General features: G+C 44.3%; 1 protein-coding gene and 1 pseudogene across 3 annotated transcripts in view; one reads left to right on the plus strand and one right to left on the minus strand.

Moving 5' to 3' along the window:
* Positions 1-14,979, minus strand: part of LOC100152536 (ATP binding cassette subfamily C member 4 (PEL blood group)) — a 223,180-nt gene that overhangs the window by 157,222 nt on the left and 50,979 nt on the right. The gene's annotated exons all lie outside the window — the stretch shown is intronic.
* Positions 8,849-9,242, plus strand: LOC146398674 (ATP synthase F(0) complex subunit g, mitochondrial pseudogene; annotated as a pseudogene).

Consider the following 14,979-nt stretch of genomic DNA (forward strand, 5'->3'; position numbering starts at 1 on the left):
GCATAAAATCATAGGACTCCTGTGAGTGTAATAAATGGCAAATATTTATTATCTACTCTCTGTGTGGAAGACACCAGCTGTTCCAGGAGATACAGGGACTGGTGCATCACGTCCTCCTGAATTTACAGAGGAGACAAGATATGCACAAACACCTGTAACTCAAAAGTGAACAGAACTGTAAATTCAGTAGCAAAAGGAACTGCAGGTTTCCACAAGTGACGCTGTGGCGAGGGCGGAGCTTGGAAGATGAAGAGGAGAAACTACATGCAGAGAAGAGAAGGTCACTGTGGGTGAGAGGAAGCCATGCAGAGACTCGGAGGAGGGAAAATCTGGCCAGAAACGCGGTCTAGGAAATAGCTAGAAGGTTTGGAAGGCAATCCAGAGCAGTGAATGTTTTTTGCAATTTAGGAAAGTTAATCAGAAAAACTAAACTACAGAATGATTGGCCAGGGGATTGTCTGAAGAAAGGGAGAATTAGGGGCCACTGAAACAGTCCAGGCAACTCAGAATTCTAAAACCAACAAAAATAAATGTCCTTCAAATGGGGAGGGTGAAATCAAGACCTTTTTAGATGGTCTAAGAGATTTTATCACCGGCCAACCTGATCTTTAAATTATAAATATACTAATAGCACAAGGGATAGCAAAGGGTAACAGAGTGTTATTAATATAGATTAACATTTTATTAAGTACTCCAATATTAATACACAAAAAAGACTTACAGAGAAGATGCCTATTTTGATCTCTAAAGCAAAATTACAAACATGAAAAGAGATACTACTAAACAAATCAACAGAGGAATCCACATGTAATACTAAAAATTATCTGATTGTTGAAAGAGTCAGGAATGGGGAAAAAAACAGATGAAACAAATAGAAAATAGTAAAGTGAAAGGCTTAAACCCTGGCACATCAGTATTTACACTAAATGCAAAGAGACAAATACTCCAATTAAAAGACAGAGACTACCACACTGGATTAACAACAACAAAAGACCCAGCTTTCTATATACGGGAGATGCACTTTAAATAAAGTAAAAGGATGGGACAAGATAGGGCACGCAAACAGCACACACAAGAAACAAGGAGTGGTTACTATCAGACAATGTTGATTTAAAGACAAGGAATTGAATTACCAGAGATTAAGAGGGACATTTCATAAGGATATGGCCGTCAAGAGTTCCCATTATGGATAAGTTGGAGACGAGTCCGACGAGGAACCATGAGGTTGCAGGTTCGATCCCTGCCCTTGCTCAGTGGGTTAAGGATCCGGTGTTGCCAGTGAGCTGAGGTGTAGGTCGAAGACGTGGCTCGGATCCCGAGTTGCTGTGGCTCTGGCGTAGGCCGGTGGCTACAGCTCTGATTCGACCCCTAGCCTGGAAACCTCCATATGCCGCGGGAGCGGCCCAAGAAATAAAAGATAAGGCTGTCAGTTTACAACTACGGAGCTTTGATATACATGTGACAAAAGCAGAGAGAAATATGGAGAAAAATCAGAAAACCCCACTGTCACAGCTGGATATTTCAACGTACTTTTTCTTGGTAACTGCTACAAATAGACAAAAAAAAAAAAAAACCAGTAAGAATACAAAACATTTGCTTAAAAACAAGTAACCTGCTCTGCTCTAAGTGACATTTATGAACGCCACGCCCAGCAAAGGTAAGTCAGTTTTTTCCAAGCCACATTGTAAGTTCACCAATACAGACCATATGCTGGGGCCATAAAGTAAATCTCGATGAGTTTCTAAATGTAAAAATGTTACACAGAACATACTCCAATGACAAGAGAATTAAATTAGAAATCCATAATAAGATATACCTTATAAAGCCAACTATTTGGAAATTAACAACTTATTTCTTCCTTTTTTTTTTTTTTTTTTTGGCCAAGCCTGCAATACGCAGAAATTCCTAGGCCAGGGAATGAACTACATAAGTGACCAGAGCCACAATAGTAACAACACCGGATTCCCAACTGCTAGATCACCAGGGAACTCCTAACAATGTGAAACCATGGGGGGGGGGGACCATCATAAGGGAAATAAGAAATGTGAGTAATCAATTATATGTCTTTTGCCCTTGGGTCTTATCAGCTAGTTGAGTGCAAAGACCTGTCATATTCATTTATATCATTATCATAAAAATAGCTACCGATTTTTGTGTACTTACTGCAAGCCAGACGCTAAATAAGAAAAAAAGCTTACAAAGCAAGAATTTTTCCTGTTTTACAGATAAGAAACTATTCGTGACTGACAGTTCTTTGTTTTGTTTTGAATGAAGCAAAGTGATCCTAATGAAGAAGAAACGTTGCCTGCCACATCATCAGCAAACAAAGGATATTGCAGCAGCGGAGCCATGACCTTACAGCCGGCCTGGATGGTGAGCCCTGGGGGAATTCAGGATGGAAACAGCAGGCTGCAGCCTGAAGAGATTCAGGAAGAGAGAGCAGCGGATGCCGGCCCCAAAGAGCTAAAATACACTTTTTTTTTTTTTTTTTTTGGCTTTTTAGTGCCATACCTGCAGCATATGATAGTTCCCAGGCTAGGGGTCTAATCGGATCTGCGGCTGCCAGCCTACACCACAGCCACAGCAATGCAGGATCTCAGCCTCATCTGTGACTTATACCACAGTTCATGGCAATGTCAGAGCCTTAACCCACTGAGTGAGGCCAGGGATCAAACCCACATCCTCATGGATCTTAGTCAGGTTCGCTAACCACTGAGCCACAACGGGAACTCCTGAAATACATTTTTAATAGGCCCAGATTTTACAGCTTCCCATACAAAGCAAAGCACTCATTTCATTTCATTAATTTGAGATGTGTAGTTTTCTTTAAGTCACTTTTTCATGCTCCTAGTCATTATTGCAAAAACCCCTATATAACCTGGCTGCCCACCCTGCCTGCCTCTTGGGAGCAGGCTCTCAGTGATCTGAATATCCTGTGTCCCAGGCCTGAATCCTCACAAAGTCCACTAAATAAAACCTAACTCTCCACCTCTAGCTTGTGCTTTTTTTTTTTCCCGTTGACACACTGTTCCTCATGCACAAAATTCAAGTTTCGTTCTAATAAACTTCATATACACTGCAGAGGAAAAAAACATACAAATTAATGCTAATGTTTTGTTGACATGTTACAAAAGGATACTATTTGGTCACATTTGTTTTCCTTGTGAGAGCAAAATACTTCTACTGTGAGAACAAACAAAACAAATTGGAATCAACATTTGGCACCACGTATGTCAAACCCAAAGTCAATAACATCTAAATATCAGTAAGAAATAAAAACATCTATCAGTATCTTTAAAAGAGCAAAGAACATATATACAGGAAATTCACTACACAAAACACAAATGGCTAATGAAAATTTACAAATACTCAAATTTAAAAAAAACATTAAATATACCATCCAAGCTTGGGGATGGGGCCATCTCATTTTATAAGAAATGAATGTAAACAGTTATCTCTAGAAAGAATCTGGTGTAGCAACAGGTTTCAAATGTGCACACACTGTGAAGTGAAAGATGTCTCCAAAGGTTTAGCTTTAATCCAGTTCAATGTACCACTATTTGTTAATATATAAAAACTGGAAAACAAGCTAAATATCAAATTTTAGTTGCATAATATACACAATTTTAATATAATGCTAATTTTTAAAGAAAAATTGAGATGTAATAGATAATACTAAATAGTAAAGATGAAAGCCATACAAAATGGGATAAAGTATAGAATAAATTTCCTGTTTGTCTCAGCGTATTTTCCATTCCACTTCTCCAGAGGGAGTCACTTAATCTGTTTAAGATCCATGATATAATAATCTGTATGAATGTAACTGTGTTTAAATATATGTATTTTATTCTGTAAAATAAATAAATAAATAAATAAATAAAGATACTAAGGCATTTAGGGGGAAAAAAAATTCTTTTCCAAGAGTCCTTTAGAGCACAAGGTGCAAACCACAGTTCACCACCCTCATGAGGCAGAACCTCGTCACCAACGTGACTCTTACCCAATGTCATTGCCCCTCAGCATGTGGGGGTCCCCCCCCAACCCCGACGGAGTGCTCCAAAGGGCCATGCTTTTAGGGTTTTCCCTACATTATATTATAATTCTATCTTGTCCTTTGCCGTCAGGCTATGCCTTCAACAATCGACTATCTCACCGTTAGCTAGTGCTGTTTCTAAACTAGGACGCGGCTCAATAACATTCTGAGTCAGAGTAAACAGGCTCGGAGTAGGAACCTGCAGGAGTTTCAGAACAGAAAGCATTTAGGTCACTTATTCTGCATTCTGTATTTACTTCCCGGTTCACGGCCCTACCCCGGAGTTCAACCAGTCAGAATATGCAACTCCAACAGGCAACTACAGTGAGAACCCTGTTCAGCTCACCTAGAGCAGAAAATTGCTGTATTTTTCCCATAGTGTTGACTACGAATGCTGTCACACCCACTTTCATGATTGCATAATCTAAAAATAAAACCATTCATCTCTGCTTTTGAGGGGAGAAGCAAGGAATCTCTTTCAGACTCATGAACACGACAGGTGAGCTCTATAAAACTAATCAGATTCCCTCTATAGTTCTGTAGGGGAAAAAAAACAAACGGATTGAAGGGAAGGGAAAACAAAATCCACACAAAATCAAACACCTGCTGCTCTGTAATCTGAAAATTCCATTGCCCTTTTTTTGGTGGTTGTTGGCTGGTTTTCCATGGCTGGCACACAACCTAGCACACCTACTGGGAAGCTCTTTGAGAGCTCGGAAGGAGGTGGCTTTCACCTCCTGAAGTACCATTAGCTTTCATTTAATTTCTGCAGTCCACCGTTACCATTATACGAGATAACTACTGGAGCCCCGAGGCCAGACTGCTATGTTCAGACTTGACTTGGGAGCCTTTGAGCACGATAATGGGGACCCTGAGAACCACTGGGGTGGGGGCTGTGATACCTACTCTGAGGCTGCGTTTCCCTTCATTCCCTGACCTTGTTCCCCTCTTCCAGGGCTATGCGTCTTGATGCTGGCCTCTCCAGTGCCCTGGGAAGCCCCCCCAGGTCCTGGAGCTCCTACAAGATGAAGACAAGGAGAGCCTGGCCAGGCCCTCCCATACTGATAATTGCCACAGAGGGAGCCACGTTTGCTGGTGACCATACTACATGCAAAAGACCACTCCTCACTGTGGGGGGCCAGAAGTGCCCCCCAGGTCCTTGGCAACTAGAAGATCTGAATCAATGAACTGAAAATCTGAATCCATGAACATGAAAAACACTCATGGTGTGTCCGTGAGTAAAGGGATGGTCAATACATATTGTTTTAGGAAAATGGCTACAATGCCATTAATAAAGTCTACGATATCAATGCAACGAATACATCAGGCCATTTCACACATTTTCAAAGCGAGGTCACATCCCCAGAGAATGACTGAAAGAGCCTTCACCCCCAAACCCTTCCACCACCAACTGCTTCCTTTGAAAACCAAGCCCTGTCTGATTTAGCAATCAAGAGAGGGGAAAAGAGACATATGAACACCACAAAATAGTTGCGGCAAAGGTGAGCTGATAGGGCAACAGGAAGAAGGAAAAACCATGCAGAGTGTGAAAAAACCCGAGAACATGTATAAATGTACATTTTAGGGTTCAGCAAGCAAGAGACGATGCTAAGAATACAAACAACTATACCCCACCAGAGGGGAGGAAAAAAGATTTCTATCGACATTTTACCTGTAGCATGTTTACATTTCTAAAAATAAAACTGAAAAACAGGAAAGTGTTGATAATCTTTCTTCCTAAAAATGGCATGCTCAGTTAACGCAGCATGTTTCCACTTCTAAAAATAAAAAAAAAATACAAAAAACAGAAGTGGGGAGTTGCTGTCATGGCACAGCAGAAAGGAATCTGACTAGGAGCCATGAGGTTGCAGGTTCAATCTCTGGCCTTGCTCAATGGGTTAAGGATCCAGCATTGCCATGAGCTGTGGTGTAGGTCGCAGATGAGACTCGGATCCCAAGTTGCTGTGGCTCTGGCGTAGGCCGACGACTATAGCTCCGACTAGATCCCTAGCTTGGGATTCTTCGTATGCTGCAGGTGTGGCCCTAAAAGACAGAAAGACAGGAAAAAAAACAAAAAAAAAAAAACACCAAAACAGATGTGTTTAAAACCTATCTTCCTAAAAATGGCATGCTCAGTTGTAAACATTTATACATGAGGCCATGTGTTGCCTTTTCTTGTTGCAACTATACTCAAGAGGGAAAGAAAATGCCCGTTTACAGGATTTCACACTGTGGCTCAGAGGGTTAAAAACCCGACACAGTGTCTGTGAGGATGCAGGTTTGATCCTGGCCTTGCTCAGTGTTAAGGTTAAGGATTGGGTGTTGCCGCAAGCAGCAGTGTAGGTCGCAAATGAGGCTGGGATCTGGCATTGCTATGGCTGTGGCACAGACTGCACCTGCAGCTACACTTCACCCCTAGCCCAGGAACTTCCGTGTGCAACAGGCGCAGCTGTAAAAGGGGAAAAAAAGAAAGAAAGAAAATGTGGGCTACAAACTCACCTGTGGTACATAATTTCACTGAGAATTTGTCAAAATGAGACTTTTCAGAAGGCTGATTTTCCTGTTTCCTAATGTTTTCCATTTATCAAAGTATTGAAACTTGAGGAGGTAGGAAAAGCAGCAAACCTAAAGTAACCAACAGTGCACACCCATAATATCAAGAAACTAGCATTACTCCTCCCTTAAACACCATCTTGGAAGCTTTCAGAAATGAAGAAATCTGTGCAGCAGGCAGAAAGAAAAAATTACAAAAGCAATTTCTCATTATTTAGCTGTTACCTAAATAATGATTCATTCACAACATATACTTTTATAACCACACATGGCAAGAGCAGCAATGCCTTAATTTCTCTTGGGGATGCACATAAAGGAACTAAGAGAAAAATGCACAGAGCAATGAGGAAAAACTCTTCCCAGAAAGCCTTTGCCAAATTCCATTTTCCTAAATCCCACGGTTCTCCTACTCACTGGAGTGGAACATACCAAACAGAAGCCGGGTGCCCAGAGCAGCCAAGTCCCAGAGATACCAAGCAAAGAAAACGACCCGGTTAGCTCATCTAATGAGTCCCCGAGGGAGGAGGAGATGAGGACTTCAAAACAGACCCAAGGCAGAGCTGCTCGCTGGGAGAGGCAGCCAGAGCAGGTGCAGTCCCCTCTTCTTCCCCAACCAACTGAAAGCTCATCGCCACAGTGGATAACGGTGAACAGTAGTTTCTTCCACTGAATACTGAGTAAATGCCTGACCCCAACCTCTTCCAAAAAATTACACTAGCCTTGAGGAAATTATGCAAAGCGAAATAAGCCAGTCATCCAAGGACAACACCAATGTGACTCCACACATCTGAGGTCCCTTGAACAGGCAAATTCCCTAAGACAAAGTAAAATTCCCCAGGGAGCTGTCATTCGGAGGGCAGAGCTGGAGGGACAGATGGTGGCAATAGATGCAAAGCAATGTGAATATAGTTAACACCACTGAATTTTACGCTAAAAAAAAGCAGTCCGTTCTATGTTTGACTATTTTTCCATAGTTAGAAGTTTAAAATTTGTTAATTTAGGAGTTCCCATTGTAGCGCAGTGGTAACAAGTCCAATTCGTTACCATGAGAATGCAGGTTCAAGCCCTGGCCTTGCTCAGTGGATTAAGGATCCAGCGTTGCCATGAGCTGTGGTATAGTTTACAGAGGTGGCTCAGATCTGGCATTGCTGTGGCTGTGGCATCGGCTGGTGGTTATAGCTCCAATTCTGGGAACCTCCATGTGCCACGGCTGTAGCCCTAAAAAAAAACACACAAAACAACAAAAAAACCTTAAAAAAAGACAAAACTAATAAAATTGGTTAATTTAAAACAATTACCTTTGAAGGCCTAAAAGAAAATAATCATCAACCAAAAAACTATATCTTAGATAAAGAATGAAGGAGAAATAAACATCTGTTCACGCACAAAAAAATGTTTTCTTCTTAAAATTAAGTATGAGTCATGATGTCAGCGCAAATCCCAGGGAAAGGAGTCCAGATACTCACGCTGCCTTTTTCCTTCCCAGAGGGACCCCACGTCGCCTCTGCCCTTAGGGATGTCATGTGGTTACCACTACAGCTCTGGTCACTGTTGTGGGGCAGGTTCAATTCCTGGTCCAGGAACTCCCACATGCCATGGACGGACAACCCCCCCCCCAACATCTGCCCTGCAAAAATAAAAGACTCCCTGGGGCACAGATTAAATGTACAGATTTCTAGGTCTCCTCCTTTAAAATGCCAAGGGAGGAGTTCCCATTGTGGCCCAGGGGAAACAAACTCAACTAGCATCTAGGAGGATGAGGGTTCGATCCCTGGCCTCGCTCAGTGGGTTAAGGATCCAGTGTTGACGTGAGCTGTGGTGTAGGTCAGAGACATGGCTCGAATCCCATGCCGCTGTGGCTGTGGTGTAGGCCAGCAGCTGTAGCTCTGATTCAACCCCTAGCCTGGGACCCTCCCGATGCCGCAGGGGGAGGCGCGCGGGAGGCAGGGGTGCTAAAAAGAAAAAAAAAATACATACATAAATAAAATGCCAAGGAAGAAGGTGTGGGGTTAGACTGAGATTCTGGGTTTTTACTAAGCACAGAGAGGACTCGTGCCAGAACTTGGTGAGCCTCAGCCCAGCATACGCCCTGACCTTTCATCGGTTCAGTGGGGAGACGTCTGAACAGGTAGGTACTGCAGGTCAATCCACCACGCCCTGTACTGAACACAGAGTCCCAGCAGCAAGGCCCATAAATATTCTGCTATTAAAAGAAGGGAAGAGGCCGGTGACATTCAGCCAGCCAGCCTCACTCCTAGAACCATGGCCCAGTTTGCCCGAAACCTCATGGAGAAGGCACCAGCCCTGGTTAATGCTGCTGTGATTTAACTCAAACCTTCAACCGGCCAAATTTAGGCACTAGGCCTAGGTGGAGCTGGTTCCTCCAACTCCTGCTGAGATCCCTATAGCTATTCAGAGCCTGAAAAAAATAGTCAATAGTGCTCAAACTGGTAGCTTCAAACAGCTCACAGTTAAGGAAGTTCTGCTGAATGGATTGGTGGCCACCGAGGTACTGATGTGGTTTTATGTCGGCGAGAGCATAGGCAAGCCTGGCATCATTGGCTATGATGTTTAAAGACCAATCTTTTACCATGTCATTGTATTTGGTTTACTATTTCAGTGTTCTTGGACCATGTGTGATCAGACTGGTATTTGAATAAAATAAGGCAGCATGTCAAAACCAGTGTTTTCTCTATCAAACACTGTATGGAAGTCGAGGATTTTTTTTTAATTATAGTTGATTTCCAATGTTGTCCAATAGGTTACAATTTCTCTTGCTGTTAAATTATGTTCTCTTTTGCTTTAACGCATTAATACAGCTCTAAATGCATGTCTTTGTTTAGTCTGCAATTGGAAAGGATATATATGAATATAGTAAGCAACCTGGAACATGTATATGTGATGGTAACACTGGATGTTGAAGGCTTGAAATAAATGATAATTAAGCTTTAAAAAATAAAATAAAAGCAGGGAAGAAACGGCTGCTGTGACGAATGACTGAGTAACTGACAGTCCAACAGCCCTGGCTCCACCTCTGCCGTAAGCAACCATCTTACCAGGCAAGACTGAACCTTGAGAGAAGGACATTCACGAGGCGACCACCACCTACCTCTACCCTGGCTCTCAGCTGGCAAATAATCTTCCAACAATAACAGCACACTGAAGTCCAAAGGGCAGAGCAGCCCCACGGAGCTTCGGCAGAGGCCAGAGACTGAGTCAGCCAGCACAGCTGGCACCTTTGAGTCAGGCATCTGCCAGTAAAGACGTTCACAATGAAGAAGATCTCAGGAGCCTCTGGGAAAGGAAGGGGCTGCTGCTGCAAAGGCCTTAGCTGATGAATGGGCTGTGGAGTTCCCGTTGTGGTGCAGCGGAAGCAAATCCGACAAGGAACCATGAGGTTTCAGGTTCCATCCCCGGCCTTGCTCAGTGGGTTAAGGATCTGGTGCTGCCGTGAGCTGTGGTGTAGGCTGGTGGCCACAGTTCTGATTGGACCCCTAGCCTGGGAACCTACATATGCCGTGGGTGCGGCCCTAAAAAGACAAAAAAAAAAAAAAAAAAGAGTGGGCTGCAAAGGCCCAGGACAGGATGGCCCAAGGCGGGCCAGAGAGCTGTTACTGTATGGAGCAGCAGGCAGGACACAGAGACTAAAGCGGGTACAGAGCGAGATCTCGGAGTCCTGGTCCAGCCAAGAATTTGCATCCCTCGCCATCCCACCCCATCCGAGACCTTTGGTAATGGCTGCAGACATTACTGGTTGTTACAACTGGAGAGGAGCTACTGGCATCCAGGGGGTAGATGCCACAGACACTGTTCAACAACCTACAACGCACAGGGTAGCCCTCGCCCTACTCTTCACACCCCCCACCATGTGTCACACACACACACACACACACACACAAACACACACACACAGAACTCTCCAGATGTAAACGTCCAGACTGCTGAGACGGACTTACTCAAGAATTTTCCTGGAAAATACTAACACCAAGGCCTGACAAGACCCACAAGAAATCTGGGGCTTGGGAGTTCCCACTGTGGCTCAGCAGTAATGAATCAACTAGTATACATGAGGATTTGGGTCTGATTCCTGGCCTCGCTCAGTGAGTTAAGGATCCTGCGTTGCTGTGGCTGTGGGGTAGGCTGGCAGCTACAGCTCCGCTTCAACCCCTAGGGAACTTCCCTTTGTGGTGGATGAGGCCCTTAAAAAAAAAAAAAAGAAAGAAAGAAAGAAATGCAGGGCTTGAAAGTTGGGGTCTGATCTAAGTTAGAAAAGCTTGGGGAGGAGTTCCCGTTGTGGCGCAGTGGTTGACGAATCCGACTAGGAACCATGAGGTTGCGGGTTCGGTCCCTGCCCTTGCTCAGTGGGTTAACGATCCGGCGTTGCCGTGAGCTGTGGTGTAGGTTGCAGACGCGGCTCGGATCCCTCGTTGCTGTGGCTCTGGCGTAGGCTGGTGGCTACAGCTCCGACTGGACCCCTAGCCTGGGAACCTCCATATGCCGCGGGAGCGGCCCAAGAAATAGCAACAACAACAACAACAAAAAAAAAAAAAAAAGAAAGAAAAGCTTGGGGAAAAACACCTTAGGACTTTCAAAGACCTAACCAAACAAAGCATAAAACCAAATCTATACACTACATCAGAAACTGGCACAACCTTGTAAATCAACTATACGTTAATTAAAAAACAAAAACCAAGCCTACACAAGTTCAAAGTGATCAGCCAGAAACCGGGCAGAATTCAACATTCTTCAGAAGAACATCACAATGCAGACTTGCAGGAGACCTTTCATAGCATCCAATAAGTACTTTTAAAGTCCTATACATGAAAAGAAATAGAAAAATGTAACCTAAAGTAAAAAAGAAAGCAGTCTTCATAATAAAAATAAACCCAAGTTGACCCAGACATCAGATTTTCAAAGTATACAGCTGTCAAAACTCAAGTGCACAATGCTGCAGGTACAGCCATGAAAAGACTAAAAAAAAAAAACCGGAAAACCCTTAAGTGCACAAATATATGCATTTATGATTACACTTGAGTTAATTAAAAAGTAGTAAAAACAAACTGAATTTTATTTATATGAAAACAAAAGACTCAGTATTAGTGTATCATAAACCCCAAAATTAAGAATTCAGTTATATTAACTTTTTTTTTAACCACACCTGCAGTATGTGGAAGTTCCTGGGCCAGGAATCAAACCCAAGCCATAGCAGCGACCCAGGGCACTGCAGTGACAACATCAGATCCTTAACCCGCTGAGTCACCGTGGAACTCCTAGTTCCACAACTTTTGATGGAAGGGTATAGGAATTTTTTGTTGGTGGTGGTGAATTTCTGAAAGGAAACAGGAATTGGCAATTTGCTTTGAGATTCGCGAGCGAGGAAAAACCTGTCACCCCGGGTCATACACAGCACCCTCCACGAGGGTACGACACAAACTGTCACTATGAGACCCGCAGCTCAAGTGGAGAAGGGCACAGCCATACCAGACTCCCATAAATGATAACAACAAAAAATCTCATCTGAAGATAACTATGCCACATTCAGCCCAAATCATGAACCAAAGAGGCATTCCACATAAGGCCATGAACAGAGACAATTTCTCCCCTAAGACTAGCAAACACAGGCAGCCCAGTGGATGGACTATCAATGCAGCCAGTGAGGCGGTGAGCGTGCAGGGGACGCAGTGACAAAACTGGACACTTGATCAGACTGTAGCTCTATGAGTACGTGTGGATAGATAAAGACTGGGGAAGCATCTGCAAACATGATGCCTGCATTACAGGATGATGGCGTCCGGGGATTTCCTCCCAAATTTTAGAATCATGATCAGCAAAAACTGCAATGCTTAAAAAACAGTTTCGAGAAGTTCCCGTTGTGGCTCAGCGGGTTAAGAACCTGACTAGTAGCATTTCTGTTGTGGTTGAGCAGTAATGAACCTGACTAGTATCCATGAGGATATGGGTTCAATGCCTGGCCTCACTCAGTGGGTTAAAGATTCAGTGTTGCCAAAAGCCACAGGGTAGGTTGCAGATGCAGCTCGGATCCGGTGTTGCTACCGCAGTGGCGTGGTCTGGCGGCAGCAGCTCTGATTTGACCACTGGCCCAGGAACTTCCATATGCCTTGAGTGTGGCCCTAAAAAGAAAGGAGGGAGGAAGGAAGGGAGGGAAATATCCACGTATAAGAGAAGAGGACCCACGCAGTTCAAGACTGACGGGCTCTGTGGATTCTTACTGAGGACAACTATGACTTCCTAACTAGCACCTTTCTCCCTTAGGAATTAATCCCTCAGGGCAGCTCCTTTCTACTCTTCCTTTCTCCTTCTCTCATGAATATTGCCATGCATTTAAAGGGCTACAGGTGAATTCCTCTAGTTATTTTGTCCAACAGTTATTTCTGCCCCATTATTGTACTAGATCAGTTCACTTATAGGAGACAAAATAAGACAATTGATTATTATTTTCTTACAAAACCCCATAACTCTCATTTGTGAGATATCAGCAGCAGTTCATGAGAACAAAATGCTTCACCAAATGGGCCAGGTCGCAAGAGTGAATGAATGAAGAAATGGCCACAAAATACTGAAACCACACCTCCCAGACCTAACCTCCTTCGGCCGTCTCCACAGGGGCCGCTTAGCACTTCATGCCCCTGTACAACAGGCCTCAGATGCATTCTCCTAAATCATGATCATTCACTACCTTGTTCAAATATTTCCAGGGGCTCCTCGCTTCTCCCAAAAAAAATCAATCCAAGGGTCTTAAGCTCATCAGGGCCCTCCATCACCCAGTCCCAAATATTCCTTTCTAGATCTACCCAGGATGCTAGTGCTCTCCGAAATTGCCTCCTGCGCAAACACACACACACACACACACACACGCGCGCGTGCCCCTCTCAGTCAATCGGGGGATCCTGTCCTAAACCACTAAGCTGGTACCCTTGTGCACCACTCAGCACCCAAGCTGTTACTTCATCTAATTATATGCATTCAACCCTTCTGTGACTTAGAGTCAAGACTTAAGATGATAGGAGTGTCTGAACACTAGCTAAATGCCAGGCACTATGTTAAAGGCTTTACACAGATTGACTCATTTAATAATCCTCACAACAACCGTAAGAGTTAGGTGCTATTACAAATAAGGAAACTGGAGTTCCCGTCGTGGCTCAGCGGTTAACGAATCCGACTAGGAACCATGAGGTTGCGGGTTCGATCCCTGCCCTTGCTCAGTGGGTTGGCGATCCGGCGTTGCCGTGAGCTGTGGTGTAGGTTGCAGACGTGGCTCGGATCCCATGTTGCTGTGGCTCTGGCGTAGGCCGGTGGCTGCATCTCCGATTCGACCCCTAGCCTGGGAACCTCCATATGCCGCCAGGAGCAGCCCAAGAAATGGCAAAAAGACAAAAAAAAAAAAAGAAAAATAAGGAAACTTAGGCTTAACAGCGGTTTATGTAAGGATATCATCTACAAAGAAGAAAACTCATACACAAGCAGTCAAACCACAGAGTCCTGGTATGTTTATGACTCTCCGTCCTCCTCTATTTTATTACGAATGTCTTTCCGCTGAAGTATAGCTGCGCAGGTTTGCTCCCTGGCCCAGTGCAGTGGTTTAAGGATCTGGCATTGCCACAGCTGTGGCGTAGGTCACAGACGTGGCTCAGATTCAACCCCTGCCTGGGAACTTCCATATGCCGTGGGTGCAGCCAAAAAAGGAAATTTTTTTTGGGGGGGGGGTCTTTCTAGGGCTGCACCCACAGCACATGGAGGTTCCCAGGCTAGGAGTCAAATCCAACTGCAACTGCTGGCCTATGTCACAGCCACAGCCACAGCCATGCAGGAGCCGAGTCATGTCTGCAATCTACATCACAGCTCACGGCAGCACCCGATCTCCAACCCACTGAGCGAGGCCAGGGATCGAACCCACACCCTCAGGGAGTCTAGTTGGATTCATTTCCACTGAGCCATGACGGGAACTCCCTCACTGAAGACACGGTGCTACATGACACAAGCCAGACATAAATGACAACCACTGAAGACACGGTGCTGCATGACATAAGACAGACACAAACAACAACCACTGCAGTATTCCACTTATGTGAGGCATCCAGAGCAGTCAAATTCATAGAGACAAGTAGAATGGTGATGGCTGTGAGGGGAGGAGATTGAGGAGTTAGTGTTCAGTGGATGCAGAGGCTCAGTTTGGGAAGAAGAAAGCGTCCTGGAGATGCATAGTGGTGATGGCTGCACAACAACATGAATAATTTAAAAAAGTAATTTTTAGGAGTTCCTGTCATGGCACAGTGGTTAACGAATCCAACTAGGAACCATGAGGTTGCGGGTTCAGTCCCTGCCCTTGCTCAGTGGGTTGGCGATCCGGCGTTGCCGTGAGCTGTGGTATAGGT

Source organism: Sus scrofa, chromosome 11 (genome assembly GCF_054392235.1).
Source record: "Sus scrofa isolate SSC_HxYL_T2T_F1_AM1 chromosome 11, Sscrofa_HxYL_maternal_Yorkshire_Landrace_v2.0, whole genome shotgun sequence".
NCBI classification, from domain to species: domain Eukaryota; kingdom Metazoa; phylum Chordata; class Mammalia; order Artiodactyla; family Suidae; genus Sus; species Sus scrofa.